At 44.7% G+C, this 23273-nt stretch overlaps 1 long non-coding RNA gene across 3 annotated transcripts; it reads left to right on the forward strand.

Annotated features, from left to right (window-relative positions):
• The first annotated feature begins 916 nt into the window (after positions 1 to 916).
• On the forward strand, positions 917 to 19454 carry LOC142476615 (uncharacterized). 3 transcript variants are annotated; one of them, XR_012791848.1, is made up of 6 exons: positions 917 to 1021; positions 7416 to 7536; positions 8724 to 8863; positions 9583 to 10028; positions 18100 to 18147; positions 19105 to 19454. It is a non-coding gene; the product is annotated as an uncharacterized LOC142476615 (long non-coding RNA). The 3 variants fall into 3 exon arrangements; XR_012791847.1 differs by lacking the exons at positions 18100 to 18147; positions 19105 to 19454 and having other exon boundaries at positions 9583 to 10354; XR_012791849.1 differs by lacking the exons at positions 18100 to 18147; positions 19105 to 19454 and having other exon boundaries at positions 9951 to 10354.
• The last annotated feature ends 3819 nt before the right edge of the window (positions 19455 to 23273 follow it).

Here is a 23273-nt window from a genome sequence, read left to right on the forward strand (position 1 = left end):
GCAAGTGTATTGCAGCGTGTGTGCCTTCCCTCCGTCTGAAATACTATAGACGCAGCCTTATCGACGCTTACTAAATAGGCCCGTGTCTCTCTCTCTCTCTCTCTCTGTGTCTCTGTCTCTCTGTGTGTCTCTGTCTCTCTCTCTGTGTCTCTGTTTCTCTCTGTGTGTCTTTGTCTCTCTCTGTGTGTCTCTCTGTGTCTCTGTCTCTCTCTGTGTGTCTCTGTCTCTCTCTGTGTCTCTGTCTCTCTCTCTGTGTCTCTGTCTTTCTCTGTGTGTCTCTGTTTCTCTCTGTGTCTCTGTGTGTGTCTCTGTCTCTCTCTGTGTCTCTGTGTGTGTCTCTGTGTCTCTCGAATCAAATCAGCTTGATTGGCATGTCAAAAGAACATTTCAGTATTGCCAAAGCGTGAGTAATAGGGGGTGTGGGACAATGATTACACGAATACTAGGGGGTACGGTATAATGGTTATACAGTACATTACTTTTGTCTCTCTCTCTGTGTCTGTCTCTCTCTCTCTGTGTCTCTCTCTCCCTATGTCCCTCTCTCTGTCTCTCTCTCATTCTCTGTCTCTCTCTCTCTGTGTCTCTCTCTCATTCTCTGTGTCTCTCTCTCATTCTCTGTCTCTCTCTCATTCTCTGTCTCTCTCTCATTCTCTGTCTCTCTCTCATTCTCTGTCTCTCTCTCATTCTCTGTCTCTCTCTCATTCTCTGTCTCTCTCATTCTCTGTCTCTCTCTCATTCTCTGTCTCTCTCTCATTCTCTGTCTCTCTCTCATTCTCTGTCTCTCTCTCATTCTCTGTCTCTCTCATTCTCTGTCTCTCTCTCATTCTCTGTCTCTCTCTCATTCTCTGTCTCTCTCTCTCATCCCTGTATGATAGGCATGTTCCAACTCTATTTTTTGCTCTTCTTTTCCGTTTGAGGAGGGAGTCCCTCACCTCTTCAGCCACACACCAGGATTGCTGGATTGCTTTCAGACGCTCGGAGAGGCGGATACAGTCGTGGATTGCAGGCACTGATTTACCTGGTAAGTACCGCAAACATGCTTGAACAAGGGCCGTAGACATTTTATTTGATGGTTTAGATTATCATTGTCTGTGGTTGTTAGTTATTGGTATTAGAGTTTTTTGATGTTGTTACGAATCAAATACATTTTGAAGTAGTAATCCCCTCCGAACTGGGCATTCCTGGCCAATAATGCCCTGGCTGTAAGAGTTGAAGGGCCCAAGCAAAGCCCCCACCTCTATACACACTAACACTGCAGGGGCATCAGAGTGTCTTGTTGTCATGGCAACGGGGGGTGTCACATGATGTAATTTGTTTAATAAATTATTTTTTAAGGTGTCCCGGTTTTTCATTTTCGAAATCTGGTCACCCTATTCATCAAGCAGAAAAAGTGAAGAAACAATTGTAGTTTTGCTAATGGACGTCATTTTGGCATATCATTAGCTTTGAGGATACCCATTAATATGAAGAAAAATAACATTGATTCCCAATGTAGCCCCCCTTCCCTGGGCCAATCGCAGATCGGGCCCCCCTCCTCTGTACTAGGGTCTGGCTACGTGTCTGAGTGTGGTGCATACCTGCTGGCAACAGGGGGGCCTGAGTCTCCCGCGATGGTATGGGGGATGACAGGATCAGGTTTCTGGGGTGAATGCCTCCGTCTCATCAGAGCAGGATGAAATTTCTCTTCAGAAGGACTTGGAGAGACTGGAAACGTGGGCAGGTAAATGGCAAATGAGGTTTAATACAGATAAATGTAAGGTTATGCATTTGGGATGCAAGAATAAAAAGGCGACTTACAAATTAAATGGAGATATACTGGGGGAATCCTTGATGGAGAAGGATTTAGGAGTGCTTGTAGACAGCAGGCTTAGCAATAGTGCCCAATGTCATGCAGTAGCTGCAAAGGCAAACAAGATCTTATCTTGCATCAAACGGGCAATGGATGGAAGGGAAGTAGACATAATTATGCCCCTTTACAAAGCATTAGTAAGACCACACCTTGAATATGGAGTACAATTTTGGGCACCAATCCTAAGAAAAGACATTATGGAACTAGAGAGAGTGCAGAGAAGAGCCACCAAATTAATAAAGGGGATGGACATTCTAACTTATGAGGAGAGGCTAGCTATATTGGATTTATTTACATTAGAAAAGAGGCGTCTAAGAGGGGATATGATAACCAGTGGTTGACAAATCACCAAAAAATCTACTCGCCACACAAAAAAATCTACTCGCCACCTAGTACCAAACGTGTGCTGCTTGGGCCAATATATACTCGCCCGGTGGTTAAATCCACTCGCCCGGGGCGAGCAAATGTATAGGTTTGTCGAACACTGATGATAACAATATACAAATATATTCAGGGACAATACAAGGAGCTTTCAAAAGAACTATTCATCCCACGGGCAGTACAAAGGACTCGGGGCCATCCCTTAAGGTTGGAGGAAAGGAAATTTCACCAAAAACAAAGGAAAGGGTTCTTTACAGTAAGGGCAGTTAAAATGTGGAATTCATTACCCATGGAGACTGTGATGGCAGATACAATAGATTTGTTCAAAAAAAGGTTGGACATCTTTTTAGATGGGAAAGGTATACAGGGATATACCAAATAAGTATATATGGGAAGGATGTTGATCCAGGGATTAATCCGATTGCCAATTCTTGGAGTCAGGAAGGAATTAATTTTTCCCCTTAATGGGGTTTTTTGTTTGCCTTCCTCTGGATCAATAAGTAAGTATAGATATAGAATAAAGTATCTGTTGTCTGAATTTAGCATAGGTTGAACTTGATGGACGTACGTCTTTTTTCAACCTCATCTACTATGTAACTATGTATGTAATGGTGCAGCGCCTCCATCTCTGAGCCCCAGGAATACGGGTGGAATCCTTCCAGAGAGTCCCCCCCCCCCCCCTCGGGGATGAGAGATTCCAGTCTCACACTGTATATCTTTAAAAGCAGCCGCAGCTCTTTATTCACAGCAGCAGAATAGCAGCAACAAGACTGTCAATCAGGTACAGGGTGTCTTCCTCCACACAGGACTGCTCTCCCTCAGGATGGTCTCTGTGTCCCTGCCACCACCCCAGGTCAAGGTCACCCAGGGTGGGGCTAGCTCTTCCCTCGCCCCCTAAACAGGGTGAGAGGAATTGGTCCACCTCCCTAACTAAGGTTGCATCAGCTCTACTCAGAGGCTGATGGCTCCCCTTCTCCAACGGCCAATTGATATAGGCTCTCTCTGTCACCCTGGGCCAGCCAGGTGACAGACTCAGCAGACTCTAACTCTGGACTGAACTCTTAACTCTGACACACACTTCTACTAAATAGGAAGTGCACTGCTCTTTATGATATTGGCAGGCACTGCCCCTGTGTCTCTGCCGACTGCACAGGGTCAGGTACCAATTTCAGGAATGTCCCGTTATTAGCGTAAACACAACAGAGTTCCATGGATCTAGCATTAAGACTGTAAGCTCTGCAGGCCAGGGATTTCCTTTCCTATTGTCTGATTTTGTTTGTTGCACTTATTGTACTATAATTCTCTGTACTGTATTGCCTCTCTTATAAAGCGCTATATAAATAAATATTTACATACATAATATATCTTAATGCATCTTAAGACACCTTAGAGTTCCCTCTATAAGACACTTTATGGTCCACTCAAGTGAATAGTCTGTAAGTAGGGTGACCATTCGTCCCGGTTTTGCCGGGACAGTCCCGTTTTTTTCTGCCTTGTCCCGATTTTAGCTCCGTCCCGGTTATGTCCCGGTTTTTGTCCCTGGTCCCGGTATTGCGGGGCAGCGGCGGTGAGGAGAATGCGGCGTCCAGTAAGTATTTTCTATGTGTGTGTGTGAATGCTGCCGGGGAGACTGAAAGAAGGAGAATGCCGGGGGCGGGACTTAGAATGCCGGCCGGCCCGCATGGGATTGGATGAATGATATTGCCGGGGGCGGGACTTACAATGCCGGCTGGCCCGCAGGGGATTGGTTGCAGGCAGGTCAGAGGAAGCCGGGGGCGGGACTTCCGCTTTGTGCAGAGCACACGTGTCTTCCCGCTCCCGGCTCCTCTGTTCGCGGTGAGTGTCCCCTTTCTATCCCGGGTCCCAGCCAGGGGGTGTAATAGGAGGTGGTAGCGGGGGTACGCCTACCTTTGTACCACCTTGTACCTTTGCCCCCCCGGCGCTCCCACCATTGCCCTCCCGGCGCTCCCACCATTGCCCCCCCGGCACTCCCACCATTGCCCCATCGGCACTCCCACCTTTGCCCCCCGGCGCTCCCACCTTTGCCCCATCGGCACTCCCACCTTTGCCCCCCGGCGCTCCCACCTTTGCCCCCCCCCGGCGCTCACAGCTTTGCCCCCCCGGCGCTCCCACCTTTGCCCCCCCCGGCGCTCACAGCTTTGTCCCCCCGGCGCTCCCACCTTTGCCCCCCCGGCGCTCCCACCTTTGCCCCATCGGCACTCCCAACTTTGCCCCCCGGCGCTCCCACCTTTGCCCCCCCCGGCGCTCACAGCTTTGCCCCCCCGGCGCTCCCACCTTTGCCCCCCCCGGCGCTCACAGCTTTGTCCCCCCGGCGCTCACAGCTTTGCCCCCCCGGCGCTCCCACCTTTGCCCCCCGGCGCTCACAGCTTTGTCCCCCGTCGCTCACAGCATTGCCCCACGGCGCTCACTTCCCCCCGTCCCCTTGGTGTGGGAGATGGGCTCGGGGGCGGGCAGTGGTTGCTGCGCGGTCGCAGGCGGTGCCGGGGGAGGCGGGGTGTATCTCTGTGTGTGTGTGTGTGTGTGTGTATCAGTGTGTGTGTGTGTGTATAAGTGTGTGTGTGTGTTTCAGTGTGTGTGTGTATCAGTGTGTGTGTGTGTGTATCAGTGGGTGTGTGTGTGTGTGTGAATCGGTGTGTGTGTGAATCAGTGTGTGTGTGTGTGTGTGTGTATTAGTGGGTGGGTGGGTGTGTGTATCAGTGTGTGTGTGTGTGTGTGTGTGTATGTGTGTGTGTGTGTATCAGTGGGTGTGTGTGTGTATCAGTGTGTCTGTATGTGTGTGTGTCTGTATCTGTGTGTGTGTGTATCAGTGTGTGTGTATCTGTGTGTGTGTATGTGTATCAGTGTGTGTGTGTGTGTGTGTATGTGTATCAATGTGTGTGTGTGTGTGTGTGTGTGTGTCTGTATCTGTGTGTGTCTGTATCTGTGTGTGTCTGTATCTGTGTGTGTGTGTATCAGTGTGTGTGTATCTGTGTGTGTGTATGTGTATCAGTGTGTGTGTGTGTGTATGTGTATCAATGTGTGTGTGTGTGTGTGTGTGTATTTGTGTGTGAATCAGTGTGTGTGTATTAGTGGGTGTGTGTGTGTGTGTGTGTGTGTGTGTATCAGTGGGTGTGTGTGTGTATCAGTGTGTCTGTATCTGTGTGTGTGTGTGTGTGTGTGTGTGTGTGTGTGTGTGTGTGTATCAGTGTGGCTTTTTTGGCGATAAGCTGGTGATAAGTGGCTTATCGCTGCTTACTGCATGAGGGCCTTAGGGAGGATTTGTTCCTTTAAAGTACACCTAGTTTGGCATAGGATTTGGATGTCAGGGTATCAATGTGCAACCCAAATGTTAAATGGGAGTTGAATGCCCAGATATTTCAAACAAGTAACAGGGGCTAGGATGGTTTTAGAGCTGGTTTTTATCTGAAGCTCTGTCATTGGCAGCTTTAGCAATTTAGCTCTGGTCCCAAATACCATTGTTACAGTCTTGTCAGTGTTTAAAATCAGTTTGTTTTGGGAAATCCAGTTTCAAGTCTCAAAAAATCAGATTGAAGTACGTGTTCAAGGTCAGAGAGGCGAGGGCTGCGTGCATATAGGATAAGATCTAAGGCCTCTCACAATAACCCGTTAGGAATATTAATTCCTCACCTATCCGACATAAGTATAAAATATACTCTAACCAAGACCCCTAATACAGAGTTACCCATTTTATACGGGAGCAGCTGCCAGACGAGTACAGTAAATGTATCTTATTTCTTTTGCCACTGGAGGGCAGCGTGGAGTTACACGGAGTGGCGCCCGTAAGGACGACGTGCCAGTTAGGCGAAAGGAGAAGCGCACACACTTTTATGTGAAACGGATAGATTTGGGGAGGGATTTAGGAGTCTGAGTGAGAAAATTTATATTTTGTCACAATGGAAAAATGGAAAAATGAACCATTTAAATATGCACAGATTTTAGCCCACTTTTGGAAATTAGGGATGTTGCCTAAAAGTTTGAGAATGCATAAAGTGCCACCCGTGGGCTTTAATGAAGCAGCATTTGTGGGCTAAAGGGAACAGCATTCTGTATAAAGGTATTTTGGACTCGATATAAATAATTGAAGCCAAAAACTAATATTAAGTAAATTGAGAATGGAAAAAACTTCAGCACAAACGTACAGAATGTGATATTCTGAGAGATCTTACAGATGTTATCAAATCCCACAATGAATATATAGAAAATGTCTGTATAGAACGAGTCAAACAAGAATACGCCAATAAAACGTTTAAAGCTGCAGTTCAGTCTTTTTTTTAAATTTATTTTTTTACTTCAATAGTTTCATGTGGGCAATCTCTAATTACCTAAAGAACTGTATAGCTGCAGGTCAATTCGTTCTTCATGTATTGATAGGCGAAATTTGGTGACATAATTAGTGAAGGGATCTGTTTTTCTTCTGCTTCTGTCACTCAGTGGAAGCTCATGAATATTCATGAGCACTCCTGCATTGACATTTGCTAGAGGGAGGGCAGGGCTGACAAAGGGGTGTGCCAGGGCTTGTGACAGGACATGAAGGGGCAGTGCCTTAGCAAATGGCTGTTAAAATGTTAGAATACAAGAAAATTGGTCTTTCAAAGTTGTTTTTTTAAAAACAGAAAATGCTAAAAGTATTTTTTCTTAATACAGAACTGATTTATTAAAAAAAAACACACATGCAGGATATTGACTGAACTGCAGCTTTAATTGGGAGATACAGGGGCCACAATTCAGGTAATTTAGCTGAAAGAAGGGAAGCCAGTCAGCTGGTAGAGCAGGTCAGTCGGTCAGCCAGTAGAGCAGGTCAGTCAGTCAGCCAGTAGAGCAGGTCAGCCTGTCAGCCAGTAGAGCAGGTCAGCCGGTCGATCAGATCAGCCGGTCAGCTAGTAGAGCAGGTCAGCTGGTCAGCCAGTAAAGCAGGTCTTTGACAAAGTCTCGAACGAGACAAAACGCGTCAAGAAGTACCTTGTAGCAGTTTTGTTCTGTGCTGTCATGCACTCATTAAACATGGACTTTTAGATAAATAGCGTGTGGACTCCCTGTTTCATATCCTGACGGCAGCTGTGCACCGCCTGATTACCCGCTTTACATTGTTTAATGATTTTGATTTGGAGGTTGACCTATTTAAATTCGAACGTGTATTAAACCTTAAATCATTTTTTTCTAACAGGTCTACAGAATCGGTGCATTCCAATATCCAACCAGGGACAGGTAATCCTCCTATGAACAACAAGGGACAGTTAATTTGGCCACTAACCAGCAAGGGACAGATAATTCGGCTTCTTATCAAGGTACCAAAATGTGCAAGCTCAAATCCACTTTTGTCCCGCCATTTAAAAATCAAATCAGTCAGCACATATATAGGACTGGTTAAGGGGGACATTGCAAGGTACAAAAAAAACAAACATAGGGCTACATACAATATGTCTGTTCAGGAAAAGGAAGCATTAAAAATGTTGACTAATAATAATGAGATTATTATTAAGCGTGCGGACAAGGGGGGTGCCCTAGTAGTGCAGAATTACTCAGATTATAAGGCTGAAACCATCAGACAACTGAGTGACATTAACTGCTACATTAAATTGGATAGGGACCCTACCTTTAACTATGCGAGAGAAATTAAGGAAATTATCCAAATGGGGGTTAATAACCGGTGGATAACAGAGCCTGAATCTGAGTTTCTAACTATGTTGCATCCTAAATGCCCTATTTTCTATACCTTGCCCAAAATACACAAGAATTTAAACAATCCCCTGGGGCGGCCTATTATAGCTGCTATTAATTCATTAAATCAACCCCTTGCAAAATTTGTAGACACATTTCTACAACCTATAGAACAGACAGCAACTCATACATCAAAGACACGTTTGATTTCTTTGACAAATTAAAAAACTCACCTGGTGATGGGACTAATCATATTCTGGTTAGTTTAGATGTGTCTAGCCTTTATACAATAATCCCCCATGTTGAAGGTCTTGAGATAATCAAGGCCACCCTCATTCGCCATTATAGTGATACTGTTCCAATTGAATACATTATGCTCATTTTACATTTCATTCTCTATAAAAATTATTTTAGATTTGAGAGTGATTTCTTCCTGCAGATTAAGGGGACAGCAATGGGCAGTAATATGGCCCCTGCTTACGCCAACATATACATGACACATTTCGAAGAGCAGTACATCTACAATCAGACTTTTTAGTGCATATTAAAAGCTATTACAGATATATTGATGATGTTTTTCATATGGACAGGTACGGAGGATCAGCTGTTATCTTTTTTTGAGTATCTTAATGGTCTCCATTCACCGGTCCTCCTCACTAATACATGGAGTACACAGCAACTCTCTTTTTTAGATGTCCTCATTACACAGACTAATGGGGAGTTACATACTGATCTTTTTAGAAACAGAAATGCAATTTTAAGGGCAGATAGCCATCGTCCACCTTCTATTATTGATGCATTACCTTTTTCACAGAAAGTCCAGGTCTGCAAAATCACGAGCAGGAAGGATCATATTGAACCAGCTATTGGAGAACTACGTGGTAGATTCCTGGCTAGGGGATATCTTCCTGCGTATATCCTCCTGCTGTGTTAGACCGGGCACTGGATAAAGAGGTAAGTGCTACCAAAAATAAGAAGGCGGACGGGCTTGTATTTACCACTATATACAGTCAAGCTGGTGGTTTTATTAAATCTACCATTCTTAAACACTGGCATATTCTGCAAAATGATGATATATTATCTGAAAGTTGCTGTGTACCACCAATGGTGGCATTCAAAAGAGGGAGAAATCTGGCGGATAGCCTGATACATGCAGATAATGAGGGTAACTACAGAACTCCTCATTTTCTGGAGGGTGGCAGACCGGGTAACTTTAGATGCATGAGCTGCTCGGTCTGTAACAGTCTGACTACCGGTAGTCAATTCAGTCACCCCCAAAGCGGGAGGATCATAAAAATCAAAAATAGAATCACATGTAGATCTGAATATGTAGTGTACGTAATAAAGTGTCCATGTGGTCTTCTTTATGTGGGTAAGACCATAAGAATGTTAAAAACAAGGTTCATTGAACATAAAAGTGTAATTCGAAAAGGTACGGATCCCTCTATTCTTGTGCAATACTGTGTGGAACACAATCATAATGTTGCCTCTTTACGCATCATGGTATTGAGACAGTAGCACCTAGACAAGGCACTCCAGATAGGGAGACTTTCTTATTGAGACGTGAAGCATTCTGGATACATGCTTTAAATACCAGCAACGGTATGGGTCTTAATGAGCAACAGAATTTAAAATGCTTCCTTCATAGAAGGTAATTTTTTGTCTTTCTACAGACATATTTGATCTTGCACCATCCATGGACTCTGCACTTACCAATTGGGAAGATTATCCTTTTTGTGTGGTTTTTTTCCCTTCTTTTTTTCCCCTCCCTCCTCCTTCCCCTCCCTCCCTCCCCATCCTCCCTTCCCCTTCCCCCCCCCCCTGGTTGTGTGTACCCATTTCTGACCTAGGTATACACACTAGTATATTCTAAATACTGACGTACTGCATATTCTTATGTGGAATTTCACTGTAACTTTGCAGGATTATACTGATGTCATCAGCAGTATACAGTCACATGTTTTAATAGTATATTGCTGTATTAGTTTTGTGCACATATGCTTTATTAATATTTTGGTGTGTGGTTTATTTACACTTTCAGGGGGATTTATAGGAGTGTCTCACTCCTCCCTGCTCTGACACTGATCCCATGGCGACGGATACATCTTTGTCCAGCCCTGTGAGTACAGTCTTGATTGGTGCACGCCCGTCCCCCCTTACCCCCCCTGACTGCCGGGTCACGCTGACGTCATCATGGGGGAGTCTTCAGTCTGGGGAGAGGTGTGGCTGTGGCTGCAGTCCTCCAAGACAGCTCTATGCTGTATTGCCAGGGATTTAGACCTAGACGTCTGACGTCACTAGGGGGCGCTATATGGTAGCTCTGACGTCATCAGGTGGGGGTCAACATCCTGGTTATGTGGCAGAGCGGGGAGGGGTGAGTATCAGGGGGGTGGTATATATTGTGACTGTTTCTTGTGTTTGTAGCCTTCACCTTGACTGCCGAAACGTTGGACTTTATGGCATATTAAACCTCCTTTGAGTAAGACCGTGTGCCTGCTTCTTCTTCTTTGTCCGGCTACAGGAAGGGTCAGGAGACAGGGAGGACAGAGGCAGGAGAACCCCATCTGGCTCCGGCCTTGCCTGTCCCTACGAATACAAACATACAACCCCTCACTGAATAACATAGCCCTAATCCCATGTAATAATCCTGGGTGTAAACAAAATAATGGTTTTATGAATATTGTAATGGTTTATTAGGGACCTAGGAGGTGGCCAGTGGGGCTGTTATGTGTATTTTTGTTTATTGTGGGTAGCGGGGGTGGGTGAACGGGGTATTGGCCCCAAGGATGGGTGTTTAGGCCTACCGGGTGGGGGGGTAGCGGGAGGGGTTAACCCCTTCATTACCTTAGCGGTATTAACCGCTAAGTTAAAGAAGAGGTTAAGTCATCCCGCAACCCCCTGGCAAGGCCTAAACACCCACCCAGGGCCAAATACCACCTTCACCCACCCCCGCTACCCGCAATAAGCCTGGCTCGGGTATATAACCCCTTCATTGCCTTGGCGGTAATGAAGTTGCCTGTAAATGCATTTTTTATGCATCGGATTCATGACGGGGGTCTCTGGTGCTGATATTAATGGATATCAGCTCTGGGACACATGCATTTTATTTTCATCGCAGCTTCACCCCACCTTCTTGCCAACTTTTGTGGCTGGACAATTTGGAGAAGAAACAGCAATTTTAAAGTGGCGATCAGCCGCAATAAGCTGATCAGGGCTTATAGAATTGAGCGTGTTTGAAAAACTGGCGATCAGTGCCGAAAAGTGGCTTATCACCGCGCGTCTGCCGATTTTATTTATTTATTTATTTATTTATTTTCCGGCAAAAAAACCCGGTTATTTTTGCTCTAATCGCCAGCTTCTCTGGGCTTACTGAATCGCTGTAGGCGATTACTGCATGAGGGCCTTAGGGAGGATTTGTTCCTGTAAAGTACACCTAGTTTGGCATAGGATTTGGATGTCAGGGTATCAATGTGCAACCCAAATGTTAAATGGGAGTTGAACTATATGCCCAGATATTTCAAACCAGTAACAGGGGCTAGGATGGTATTAGAGTTGGTTTTTATCTGAAGCTCTGTCATTGGCAGCTTTAGCAATTTAGCTCTGGTCCCAAATACCATTGTTACAGTCTTGTCAGTGTTTAAAATCAGTTTGTTTTAAGAAATCCAGTTTCAAGTCTCAATAAATCAGATTGAATATGTGTTCAAGGTCTGAGAGGCGAGGGCTGCGTGCATATAGGATAAGATCTAAGGCCTCTCACAATAACCCGTTAGGAATATTAATTCCTCATCTATCCGATATAAGTATAAAATATACTCTACCAAGACCCCTAATACAGAGTTACCCACCTTATACGGGAGCAGCTGCCAGACGAGTATAGTAAATGTATCTTATTTCTTTTGCCACTGGAGGGCAGCGTGGAGTTACACGGAGTGGCGCCCGTAAGGATGACATGCCAGTTAGGCGGAAGGAGAAGCGCACACACTTTTATGTGAAACGGATATATTTGGGGAGGGATTTAGGAGTCTGAGTAACAAAATTAACCATTTAAATATGCACAGATTTAATCCCACTTTTGGAAATTAGGGATGTTGCCTAAAAGTTTGAGAATGCATAAAGTGCCACCCGTGGGCTTTAATGAAGCAGCATTTGTGGGCTAAGGGGAACAGCATTCTGTATAAAGGTATTTTCGGTTCGATATAAATAATTGAAGCCAAAAACTAATATTAAGTAAATTGAGAATGGAAAAATCTTCAACACAAACGTACAGAATGTGATATTCTGAGAGATCTTACAGATGTTATCAAATCCCACAATGAATATATAGAAAATGTCTGTATAGAACGAGTCAAACAAGAATATGCCAATAAAACGTTTAATTGGGAGATACAGGGGCCACAATTCAGGTCATTTAGCTGAAAGAATAGAAGCCGGTCAGCCGGTAGAGCAGGTCAGCCGGTCAGCCAGTCAGCCAGTAGAGCAGGTCAGCCGTTCAGCCGGTAGAGCAGGTCAGCCGTTCAGCCAGTAGAGCAGGTCAGCCGGTAGAGCAGGTCAGCCGGTCAGCTCTGAGATCAGCATTACTTATATCCCCTAAACGTTGTCCCCTGCATGTAATGCTGCAGAACAGCCTGCACTGCATATACTGTACATGAGATACTTAACAATTTCTTTTCGCTCGACTCTAATCTGAATGATTTGCTAATTGGTTTGTAATTAGAGAGATATTTGTAGCAGAATCCCATGTATGTTCTTTTTACCTTTTTAGATACCGTTTTGTGTAATAAAAGATATGAGATCAGAGGGGCTTCCTGTTTGCACTTGTGTTTTGGCAGAAGTGTATATTTGACCCTATAAATCTCCCTCACACCCGGGCTTGGCAGCGTGACACTAGTGCAGCGTCCTGGGGAAGAATCACTGAGCTGTTAGCAATAGATACAACGGATAGAAAAGACACTACACATAGGTTTGATTAAAGAGAGTTTTTTATTGAAATAATGAATCTCTTTGCTGGTAGGGGCCTGCAGCACATTGCGGAGCGATATAGTAACACGCAGAGCAATGCATTGCAGGCCCCTCCGGCAGCAAAGGGGTGAAGACCAATGCAGGGTGTATAAAGATCTCACTGATAATTCATGCACAAAGGGCAGTTTGTTGCTGTGATCCAGAGGAAGGCGAAACATAACCCCTGCTGTGCAATGGGGGGAAAAAATTCCTTCCTGACCCCATTAATTGGCGATCGGATGGTCCCTGGATCACTGCGCAGTGAGATCAGATGGAGCAGCACAGATCAGCGTTGTTATACACAGGGGCACACTCAGTATATAGAGATGCGGGTGATGGGGCCCTTGTGCCCCTGTGTATAACTCACCTGCTCCCCCATCCCCCTGCATATCTATCCCATTCACCCCTTTTCCTCCCACATACCTCGCAGGGCCGGCCGGCCATTAGGCGGTCGCCTAGCGCGCAGAGGTCCTAGGGGCGCATTAATAATCATTATTATTTTTTCCTCTTATTATTTTATTTATTTATCTTTTTTTTAAAATTATTATTCTTTTTTTTTATCCAGTATTTTGGCGCCCTTTTATTTTTATTTTGCGTCGCGCTGGGGTGCGGTCGCACCCCCTGCAGCCCCGATAGCTACGCCACTGTTTATTTTATTATTTTATTTATCTTATTATTTTTTATACAACTGGGGCACAAATTTTAAGTTTCGCCTCGGGCGCATGAAACCCGTGCTCCGGCCCTGCTCCTTGTTCTCTCTCACCCTCTCACGCCCAATATCCCTATCTCCCTCTAGTACCTGCCCCTCCCGCAGCCTTCCTGATCTTATCTGCCTCTCCTGCGGTCAAACCAACTTCTCAGGGCCCCTAGAATACCCCTGTATCTACGCCCTGGCTCCTCTGCTACCTGCTCCTGGCTACTTCTCCGCCTAAAAAAGGTGAAGCAGCAGATCTGTCCGCACCTCTCGTATTCTCCTACCTGCTCCCGGGGTCTTCTCCTCCGCCTAAAAAAGATGAAGCAGCAGATCCGGCCACACCTGTCGTATGCTCCTTGGTCATCGTACACCACGTCTGCGTCATCGGCCGCCTTGTAGCCCACCTCATTGTTCCACTTGACGCCCGCTTTGTCGTATGCCTCGTCGTCCGCCTCGTAGCCCGCCTCGTCGTCTGGTGGCACAAAGGGCACCACCTTCGTGCATGTCCTGATCTGCAGGAGACATGAAGTGTTTGTAACCAGGGACAGTGATACTCTGTATCGCAAGAGCTCCTGTGCCACTTATACCCCATCCCCAATACCACGTTATACCGCCCTCCACAGGGCAAATACCCGTTATACCCACCTCCCCAGGCCCAGTACCCAGTTATACAACCCTCCCAAGGCCCAGTACCCTGTTATACGCCCCTCCCCAAGGCCCAGTACTCGTTATACCCACCTCACCAGGCCCAGTACCCGTTATACCCACCTCACCAGGCCCAGTACCCATTATATACCCCTCCCCAGAAGGTCATGTTTCTATTTATCAAAAATACATTGAGTTACCTATGGTTTTCAGGCATGTCCTGGGGGAGTTATCACAGAGACACAGAAACGTCGCTGAGTTTGGGTTAGTAACTCCCTTAACCTCTCAGCAGTTGAATTCCCCATTAGGCGCTTAGCATGTTAAAAACAAGCGTTGCTATTTCTCTGCATGAAGTTGCAGGTAATTGGAAGAGTTACACAGTGACGGCTATTTCATCACTCACCTTCTTCCCCCGAAACGGTCTTTTCTGTCTTATTTCCGGCTTCACATCGGATATCCATATCCATTCTTGGCCTCTGATCTGTATGCAAGGCAATGCTTTAAGACAGGGTTGCACAACCTTTTCCCCCTGCTCCCCCCTCCACCTTCCCCACCTTGTCTCCGACGTTCTGATGTAACGACGTCATGTGATATCACGTTGCTATGGCAATGCCACATCATGTGACGCCACGTTGCTGTCGCCAGAAGCCGCCGGAGACAAGGAAAGGGAACTTACAGAGGCCTTGCGCGCGATCTCCGGCATTTAATTTAAATGCTGTGGGGAAGAGCGAGGGGCCTCTGTAAGCGCCGAGCCCCTCCTCCCAAGAAAATGTCGTGCCCCTCGATTTGCGCACCCCTGCTTTAAGAGATATTCTGGGACCCTCCAACTCCTCCATCGGACCCTTCCTCATATTGACTGACCTTGCAGTGCTCTGCACTGACTTGCACTGACCTGCTATGGTGCCTCTCAAAATACCATGCTAACTCATTCTGAACATACATGTGTCCTTTCTACATGTTACTCAGCTTGTATGAGCCACAGACAGCTTTCCCGGGGTCCAGGACTAGTTTCCACCGGAGACACTCACCCATGGGTCGGCGACTTTGCGAGAACCCACCCCCCCCAACCTGTTTTCTCTTGCACTGCCATAGACAACAACATTTCGGCCTGCTGGTCTTTCTCAGGTAAAGTGGCTAAACCCACTAAATCCAGCAAAGAAAGGCCAGCAGCCGAAACATTGTAGTCTGTGGCACAATAAATTATCTTTTTTTATTCAAATCCGTGTGCCCTTTCCCATCAATCATATTGTATCCATTTGACGAAATGACGGTCTTCCCTGAGACTAAGGGACACCGGTAAAAGTATCACTACTTATTGTTTTTTTTTGGTGTGCAGCAAATCCCCATCATTTTTGCGTCCTCTTGCTCTGCCCCAATCTGACACACCACCTTGCTCTCTCACCCCCCTCTTAGACTCCCCTGTCACCATTTCCTTCCTCAAAGGTTGTCCTTTAATCAGATCTTACCCAAATTGTCTCCATCTCCCTTGGAAATGTTCTGTCTTTAAGCTGTGCAGCTCCTCTTGATCCGAACTTTCTTAGCTGACCCCTTTAGGTTTCGGCTCCGAGGGTCTAAAAAATAAGCGACTCCGAAAAGATGTGAAATATGCGCACGGGTCCTAATGGGGCACTGAGGGGGAGACTTAAATACTAGTAAATATAATCTACTGTGCTAACAAATATAATCTATTAACTAACAAATATAACTTATTCAACTAAGAAATATAATTTATTAAACTAAGAAATATAACTTATTAAACTAAGAAATATAACTTTTTAAACTAAGAAATATAATTTATTAAACTAAAAATATAACTTATTAAACTAAGAAATATAATTTATTAAACTAAGAAATATAACTTATTAAACTAAGAAATATAACTCATTAAACTTAGAAATATAATCTATTAAACTAAATAAATATCTATTAAACTAAATAAATATCTATTCAACTAAATAAATATAATCTATTTAAAAACAATACAATAAAAAGCTGGAGAAATGATACGTCAACCAAGCCACAGATGTGATGCCAATGAGCGTTGAACTCCTTGCAGATCCACCGTCAGCTGGTTGTGGCAGAAAGTGGTGACATACAGTAGAACAGAGTGGTTGAGCTGTAACCACGGCAGTCAGGTCAGAAATCAACACAATATTTTTTGAAATTTAGAATGAGAATGTTCTGTATGTCACATTCTGGGCTCAGACTCTGAGCCCTGTCACATGTTAGCAGCTTGTGATAATAGAAAGTATCCATATACTGGGATGTGATAAGAAACATGAAGGTCATTTTATACTGGGTCCCATAACCTGCTTTATATGAAGTATCATTTTACACTAATTAGTAGAGATGTTACATTTTGAAAAATAGCACTTCTGGCGACATTGTTCATTTTCTCTACAAATGATAAATGAAAAAGTTGGATAAAACGTTATATGTGTGTGTGCGCGCGCAATATATATATATAGAGGTATCAGTACCGTGTTAGCCGAGCTTCAATAATCAAAAAATAAATAGATGATACCGTTCTGTGGCTAACGAAATGCTTTTATTTGTGCGAGCTTTCGAGATACACTGATCTCTTCTTCCGGCGATGTTACAATGAATGAAGCAAGCAAAAGGTATACTTAAAAACAGTGTCTCTTGGAATGTTATCTGTGCTGGTCCTTCCCCCGGTGTGGATGTGTTTTATGCCTAGAGGTGTCAAAAGGTTCCTGAAAGCAAGTGATGAAAGAGTGTGTATGTGTATCAGTGTGAATGAAAATGAATGGAGAGCCCACAGTATATACAGTGCTTTACAAAAGGTGTGTGTGGAATGGGAGTGGATATAAATGGTGTGGGTGGGTGTGGAAATGTGAGAGTTTGTAGCACAACTAAAAGTGTGTGTGGATACTTTGTGGTCCCTATTGGTGTATAGGGATGGAAAAACAGTATTTGTATGTGTAAGAGACAGCTGTGTGTGCATACATATAGCACAGTATGTTAAATTACGCCGCGGGGTCATGTGACGTCACCCTCGTCAAATGCCGCTGCAGGTCACGTGACGCCGCATCAAGGTAAGGGGGGGGGGGACGCGAGCACCAGCAGGGGGGCGAGCTGCAAAAGTTTGTGCTCCCCTGGTATAACCAATAAATAATATAGCTGATATAGCAATTTGGTTGTGGCTAGAGAGAGATTATAATGGCAGTGAGAATTAGTGGTCAGAATTAATAACAGTGCAATTACTAAAAAGTAGCTGTAATAAAATAATAATAAACACTATGCCTAAACACAATAAAAGTCCAGAAACCTAGCTCTAATAGCTATGTTATAACTCAATCATAAAAGGATCCAATTCGGGCGTCCTCTGGAGCCCTGGCAGCTCTCTTCAGGGAAACAACCACCTCCTCGATAGATATCTAAACAAAAAAAAGAAGAGAAAGTGCCCGCTCCATGTGTAAATTCAGTTTAACAATTTCATTTCCTGGACAAGATAAAAATAGCAAACTCACAAACATCCGTTTGGTAAAAGCATTGTGTGAGACAGGCTCGGGCTCCGTGGTAATCCGGTGGTCAATCCGCAGCTCCAGACTTTGGACGATGACCGGGAAACTCGATAGGCTGCGCCCCTCGCAGTGTGGTCCTCCAGCAATCTGTGGTATGTTGTGGTTCCACTGTAAATCCGGTGTCTCATCTTGGTCGCGTACCAACTTCCCTTCCGGCGTCAGGACGTATAGTGTGGCAATAGCAACGAGAAGAAAGTACTGAGGTGGGGTTGGATCCCCCTCGGTTATTTCTTGTTTTATTAATAAATAATTTACTATATTTTAATCTCTGGTGCGCATTGTGTGCATTTTTCTTCTTGTCTGCACAGTGCTTCAGATGCTGCATCTGAAAAAATGCCGGTGGATCGGGATGTGAGGTAGGGAAGTGACATCCGCGCCGGAACGTTATTGCCACGCCTCCAAATATTTATTGCCACGCCCCCAATCGCACCCGCTGCATACCCTGCAAAGCCATAAAAAAGCTCAGGCTTCAGCAAGTGTATTGCAGCGTGTGTGCCTTCCCTCCGTCTGAAATACTATAGACGCAGCCTTATCGACGCTTGCTAAATAGGCCCGTGTCTCTCTCTCTCTCTCTCTCTGTGTCTCTGTCTCTCTGTGTGTCTCTGTCTCTCTCTGTGTGTCTCTGTCTCTCTCTCTCTCTGTGTCTCTGTCTCTCTGTGTGTCTCTGTCTCTCTCTGTGTGTCTCTGTCTCTCTCTCTCTCTGTGTCTCTGTCTCTCTCTCTGTGTCTCTGTTTCTCTCTGTGTGTCTCTCTGTGTCTCTGTCTCTCTCTGTGTGTCTCTGTCTCTCTCTGTGTGTCTCTCTGTGTCTCTGTCTCTCTCTCTGTGTCTCTGTCTCTCTCTGTGTGTCTCTGTTTCTCTCTGTGTCTCTGTGTGTGTCTCTGTGTCTCTCAAATCAAATCAGCTTGATTGGCATGTCAAAAGAACATTTCAGTATTGCCAAAGCGTGAGTAATAGGGGGTGTGGGACAATGATTACACGAATACTAGGGGGTACGGTATAATGGTTATACAGTACATTACTTTTGTCTCTCTCTCTCTCTCTGTGTCTGTCTCTCTCACTCTGTGTCTCTCTCTCCCTATGTCCCTCTCTCTGTCTCTCTCTCATTCTCTGTCTCTCTCTCATTCTCTGTCTCTCTCTCTCTGTGTCTCTCTCTCATTCTCTGTGTCTCTCTCTCATTCTCTCATTCTCTGTCTCTCTCTCATTCTCTGTCTCTCTCTCATTCTCTGTCTCTCTCTCATTCTCTGTCTCTCTCTCTCATCCCTGTATGATAGGTATGTTCCAACTCTATTTTTTGCTCTTCTTTTCCGTTTGAGGAGGGAGTCCCTCACCTCTTCAGCCACACACCAGGAACGCTGGATTGCTTTCAGACGCTCGGAGAGGCGGATACAGTCGTGGATTGCAGGCACTGATTTACCTGGTAAGTACCGCAAACATGCTTGAACAAGGGCCGTAGACATTTTATTTGATGGTTTAGATTATCATTGTCTGTGGTTGTTAGTTATTGGTATTAGAGTTTTTTGATGTTGTTACGAATCAAATACATTTTGAAGTAGTAATCCCCTCCGAACTGGGCATTCCTGGCCAATAATGCCCTGGCTGTAAGAGTTGAAGGGCCCAAGCAAAGCCCCCACCTCTATACACACTAACACTGCAGGGGCATCAGAGTGTCTTGTTGTCATGGCAACGGGGGGTGTCACGTGATGTAATTTGTTTAATAAATTATTTTTTAAGGTGTCCCGGTTTTTCATTTTCGAAATCTGGTCACCCTATTCATCAAGCAGAAAAAGTGAAGAAACAATTGTAGTTTTGCTAATGGACGTCATTTTGGCATATCATTAGCTTTGAGGATACCCATTAATATGAAGAAAAATAACATTGATTCCCAATGTAGCCCCCCTTCCCTGGGCCAATCGCAGATCGGGCCCCCCTCCTCTGTACTAGGGTCTGGCTACGTGTCTGAGTGTGGTGCATACCTGCTGGCAACAGGGGGGCCTGAGTCTCCCGCGATGGTATGGGGGATGACAGGATCAGGTTTCTGGGGTGAATGCCTCCGTCTCATCAGAGCAGGATGAAATTTCTCTTCAGAAGGACTTGGAGAGACTGGAAACGTGGGCAGGTAAATGGCAAATGAGGTTTAATACAGATAAATGTAAGGTTATGCATTTGGGATGCAAGAATAAAAAGGCGACTTACAAATTAAATGGAGATATATTGGGGGAATCCTTGATGGAGAAGGATTTAGGAGTGCTTGTAGACAGCAGGCTTAGCAATAGTGCCCAATGTCATGCAGTAGCTGCAAAGGCAAACAAGATCTTATCTTGCATCAAACGGGCAATGGATGGAAGGGAAGTAGACATAATTATGCCCCTTTACAAAGCATTAGTAAGACCACACCTTGAATATGGAGTACAATTTTGGGCACCAATCCTAAGAAAAGACATTATGCAACTAGAGAGAGTGCAGAGAAGAGCCACCAAATTAATAAAGGGGATGGACATTCTAACTTATGAGGAGAGGCTAGCTATATTGGATTTATTTACATTAGAAAAGAGGCGTCTAAGAGGGGATATGATAACCAGTGGTTGACAAATCACCAAAAAATCTACTCGCCACACAAAAAAATCTACTCGCCACCTAGTACCAAACGTGTGCTGCTTGGGCCAATATATACTCGCCCGGTGGTTAAATCCACTCGCCCGGGGCGAGCAAATGTATAGGTTTGTCGAACACTGATGATAACTATATACAAATATACTAATCTGGGGGTGGGGGAAGGGAAGGGGACAGGGGAAGGGGAAGCTCCCGCGTCAGCAAAATGAGGATAGTATATGAAATCAAATAACACACAAACTGGTGCAATAGAGGATAAACTATAATAACAACATAAACAGACAGACAAGTTCCTCCTTGAATGCACTCAGAAAGGTAAGTCAGAGCGATAACATTAAAAACCTTTTAATCACCAAATAGTAAGAACATATTGTATAGAGGGAAATGGTAGAAGTAGTCCACGGCCAGTCCCTTAAAACAAACCAAGAAAAGATCTTCCTAAATAGGTGTATGGAAGATAGTGGGGACAATACACCACCTAGGTGTGGGCTACAGAAAACTGCAAAGTCTCGCCACAAAATAATTTCAGACTTGAGAACCTGTCCTGTTGGCAGGAATTCTATTATCAAAAACCAGCACACCTATAGAAAAAAGTATGCTGATACTAGATCTGAAGAAGGTGTGGGCTACAGAAAACTGCAAAGTCTCGCCACAAAGTAACTTCAGACTTGAAAACCTGTCCTGTTGGCAGGAATTCTAATATCAAAAAACCGGCACACCTATAGAAAAAAGTATGCTGATACTAGATCTGAAGAGGCGGTTCATATACAGTTCGTGAGTCATAAAGCCCTTACATCCGTATACATAGACCACAAAGAATGGGGGTGTATGTCAACTCCAAAACACAAATGAAGTCAACAGATGATGTGGAGAGTAATACATATAACATAAATTAAACCACATACAAAGCTACGTAGCTAGTAAGTAGTAACCTCTGCGTAGGGCAAGCACAAAGCGTGCTCTGCTAGTGCCCAGAGGCACGGTTCAGTGACCGTATCCAGTTATGGCCTCAGAATAATATAACACAGTTAATGCAGAGGTCACTGAATAGGGTCTCTGCTAGATGGAAATACAGAGGTTCACTGAGTGGAGTCTCCCAGATAGCAGGCAACAGAGGCACTGTACTTAATCAGAGTGCTCCTGGCAGTATAAATCAGTGCATAAGATGTTGTCCATAATGAGTGTTGCACAGAGTGATGTTGCCCTAAGTGTGTGTGGGTTACCCCTAATAATGCTAACAATATGGACCCCCCAGATAACACTCGGTTTAAGGAGAATGTCTGTCAGAGGAGCGGCTATAGTATATGCTGCTATCAGGTACAGTGACCTCAAAAAATACCTTCTGACTGACCACCCATAGTATAACTTAGCTTTATGGGGACTGGGGTTGTCCGTTGCAGCAGCTCACGATCCTACAGTGTAGGCAGAGGGGGCGGGGTGCCGAGTTGAAGGGTTGTAGCCTGCTAAGTCAGCAGCTGCAGCCGCAGCAGTCTCATCCCACTGCTAGGAGGCGTCCGCTCGGTGTGATGACGTCATCACGTTCTGGTCAGACTCCACTCAGTGAACCTCTTGCCCTACGCAGAGGTTACTACTCACTAGCTACGTAGCTTTGTATGTGGTTTAATTTATGTTATATGTATTACTCTCCACATCATCTGTTGACTTCATTTGTGTTCTGGAGTTGACATACACCCCCATTCTTTGTGGTCTATGTATACGGATGTAAGGGCTTTATGACTCACGAACTGTATATGAACCGCCTCTTCAGATCTAGTATCAGCATACTTTTTTCTATAGGTGTGCCGGTTTTTTGATATTAGAATTCCTGCCAACAGGACAGGTTTTCAAGTCTGAAGTTACTTTGTGGCGAGACTTTGCAGTTTTCTGTAGCCCACACCTTCTTCAGATCTAGTATCAGCATACTTTTTTCTATAGGTGTGCTGGTTTTTGATAATAGAATTCCTGCCAACAGGACAGGTTCTCAAGTCTGAAGTTACCTTGTGGCGAGACTTTGCAGTTTTCTGTAGCCCACACCTAGGTGGTGTATTGTCCCCACTATCGTCCATACACCTGTTTGGGCAGTGACCTCTGCATTAACTGTGTTATATTATTCTGAGGCCATAACTGGATACGGTCACTGAACCGTGCCTCTGGGCACTAGCAGAGCACGCTTTGTGCTTGCCCTACGCAGAGGTTACTACTCACTAGCCACGTAGTTAATAGCTATGTATGTGGTTTAATTTATGTTATATGTATTACTCTCCACATCATTCGTTGACTTCATTTGTGTTCTGGAGTTGACATACACCCCCATTCCTTGTGGTCTATGTATACGGATGTAAGGGCTTTATTACTCACGAACTGTATATGAACCGCCTCTTCAGATCTAGTATCAGCATACTTTTTTCTATAGGTGTGCCGGTTTTTTGATAATAGAATTCCTGCCAACAGGACAGGTTTTCAAGTCTGAAGTTACTTTGTGGCGAGACTTTGCAGTTTTCTGTAGCCCACACCTTCTTCAGATCTAGTATCAGCATACTTTTTTCTATAGGTGTGCTGGTTTTTGATAATAGAATTCCTGCCAACAGGACAGGTTCTCAAGTCTGAAGTTATTTTGTGGCGAGACTTTGCAGTTTTCTGTAGCCCACACCTAGGTGGTGTATTGTCCCCACTATCTTCCTATTTAGGAAGATCTTTTCTTGGTTTGTTTTAAGGGACTGGCCGTGGACTACTTCTACCATTTCCCTCTATACAATATGTTCTTACTATTTGGTGATTAAAAGGTTTTTAATATTATCAACCATATCGCTCTGAATTACCTTTCTAAGTGCATTCAAGGAGGAACTTGTCTGTCTGTTTATGTTTATATACA

The sequence above is a fragment of the Ascaphus truei genome, unplaced genomic scaffold, assembly GCF_040206685.1.
Source record: "Ascaphus truei isolate aAscTru1 unplaced genomic scaffold, aAscTru1.hap1 HAP1_SCAFFOLD_1616, whole genome shotgun sequence".
In the NCBI taxonomy this organism is placed as follows: domain Eukaryota; kingdom Metazoa; phylum Chordata; class Amphibia; order Anura; family Ascaphidae; genus Ascaphus; species Ascaphus truei.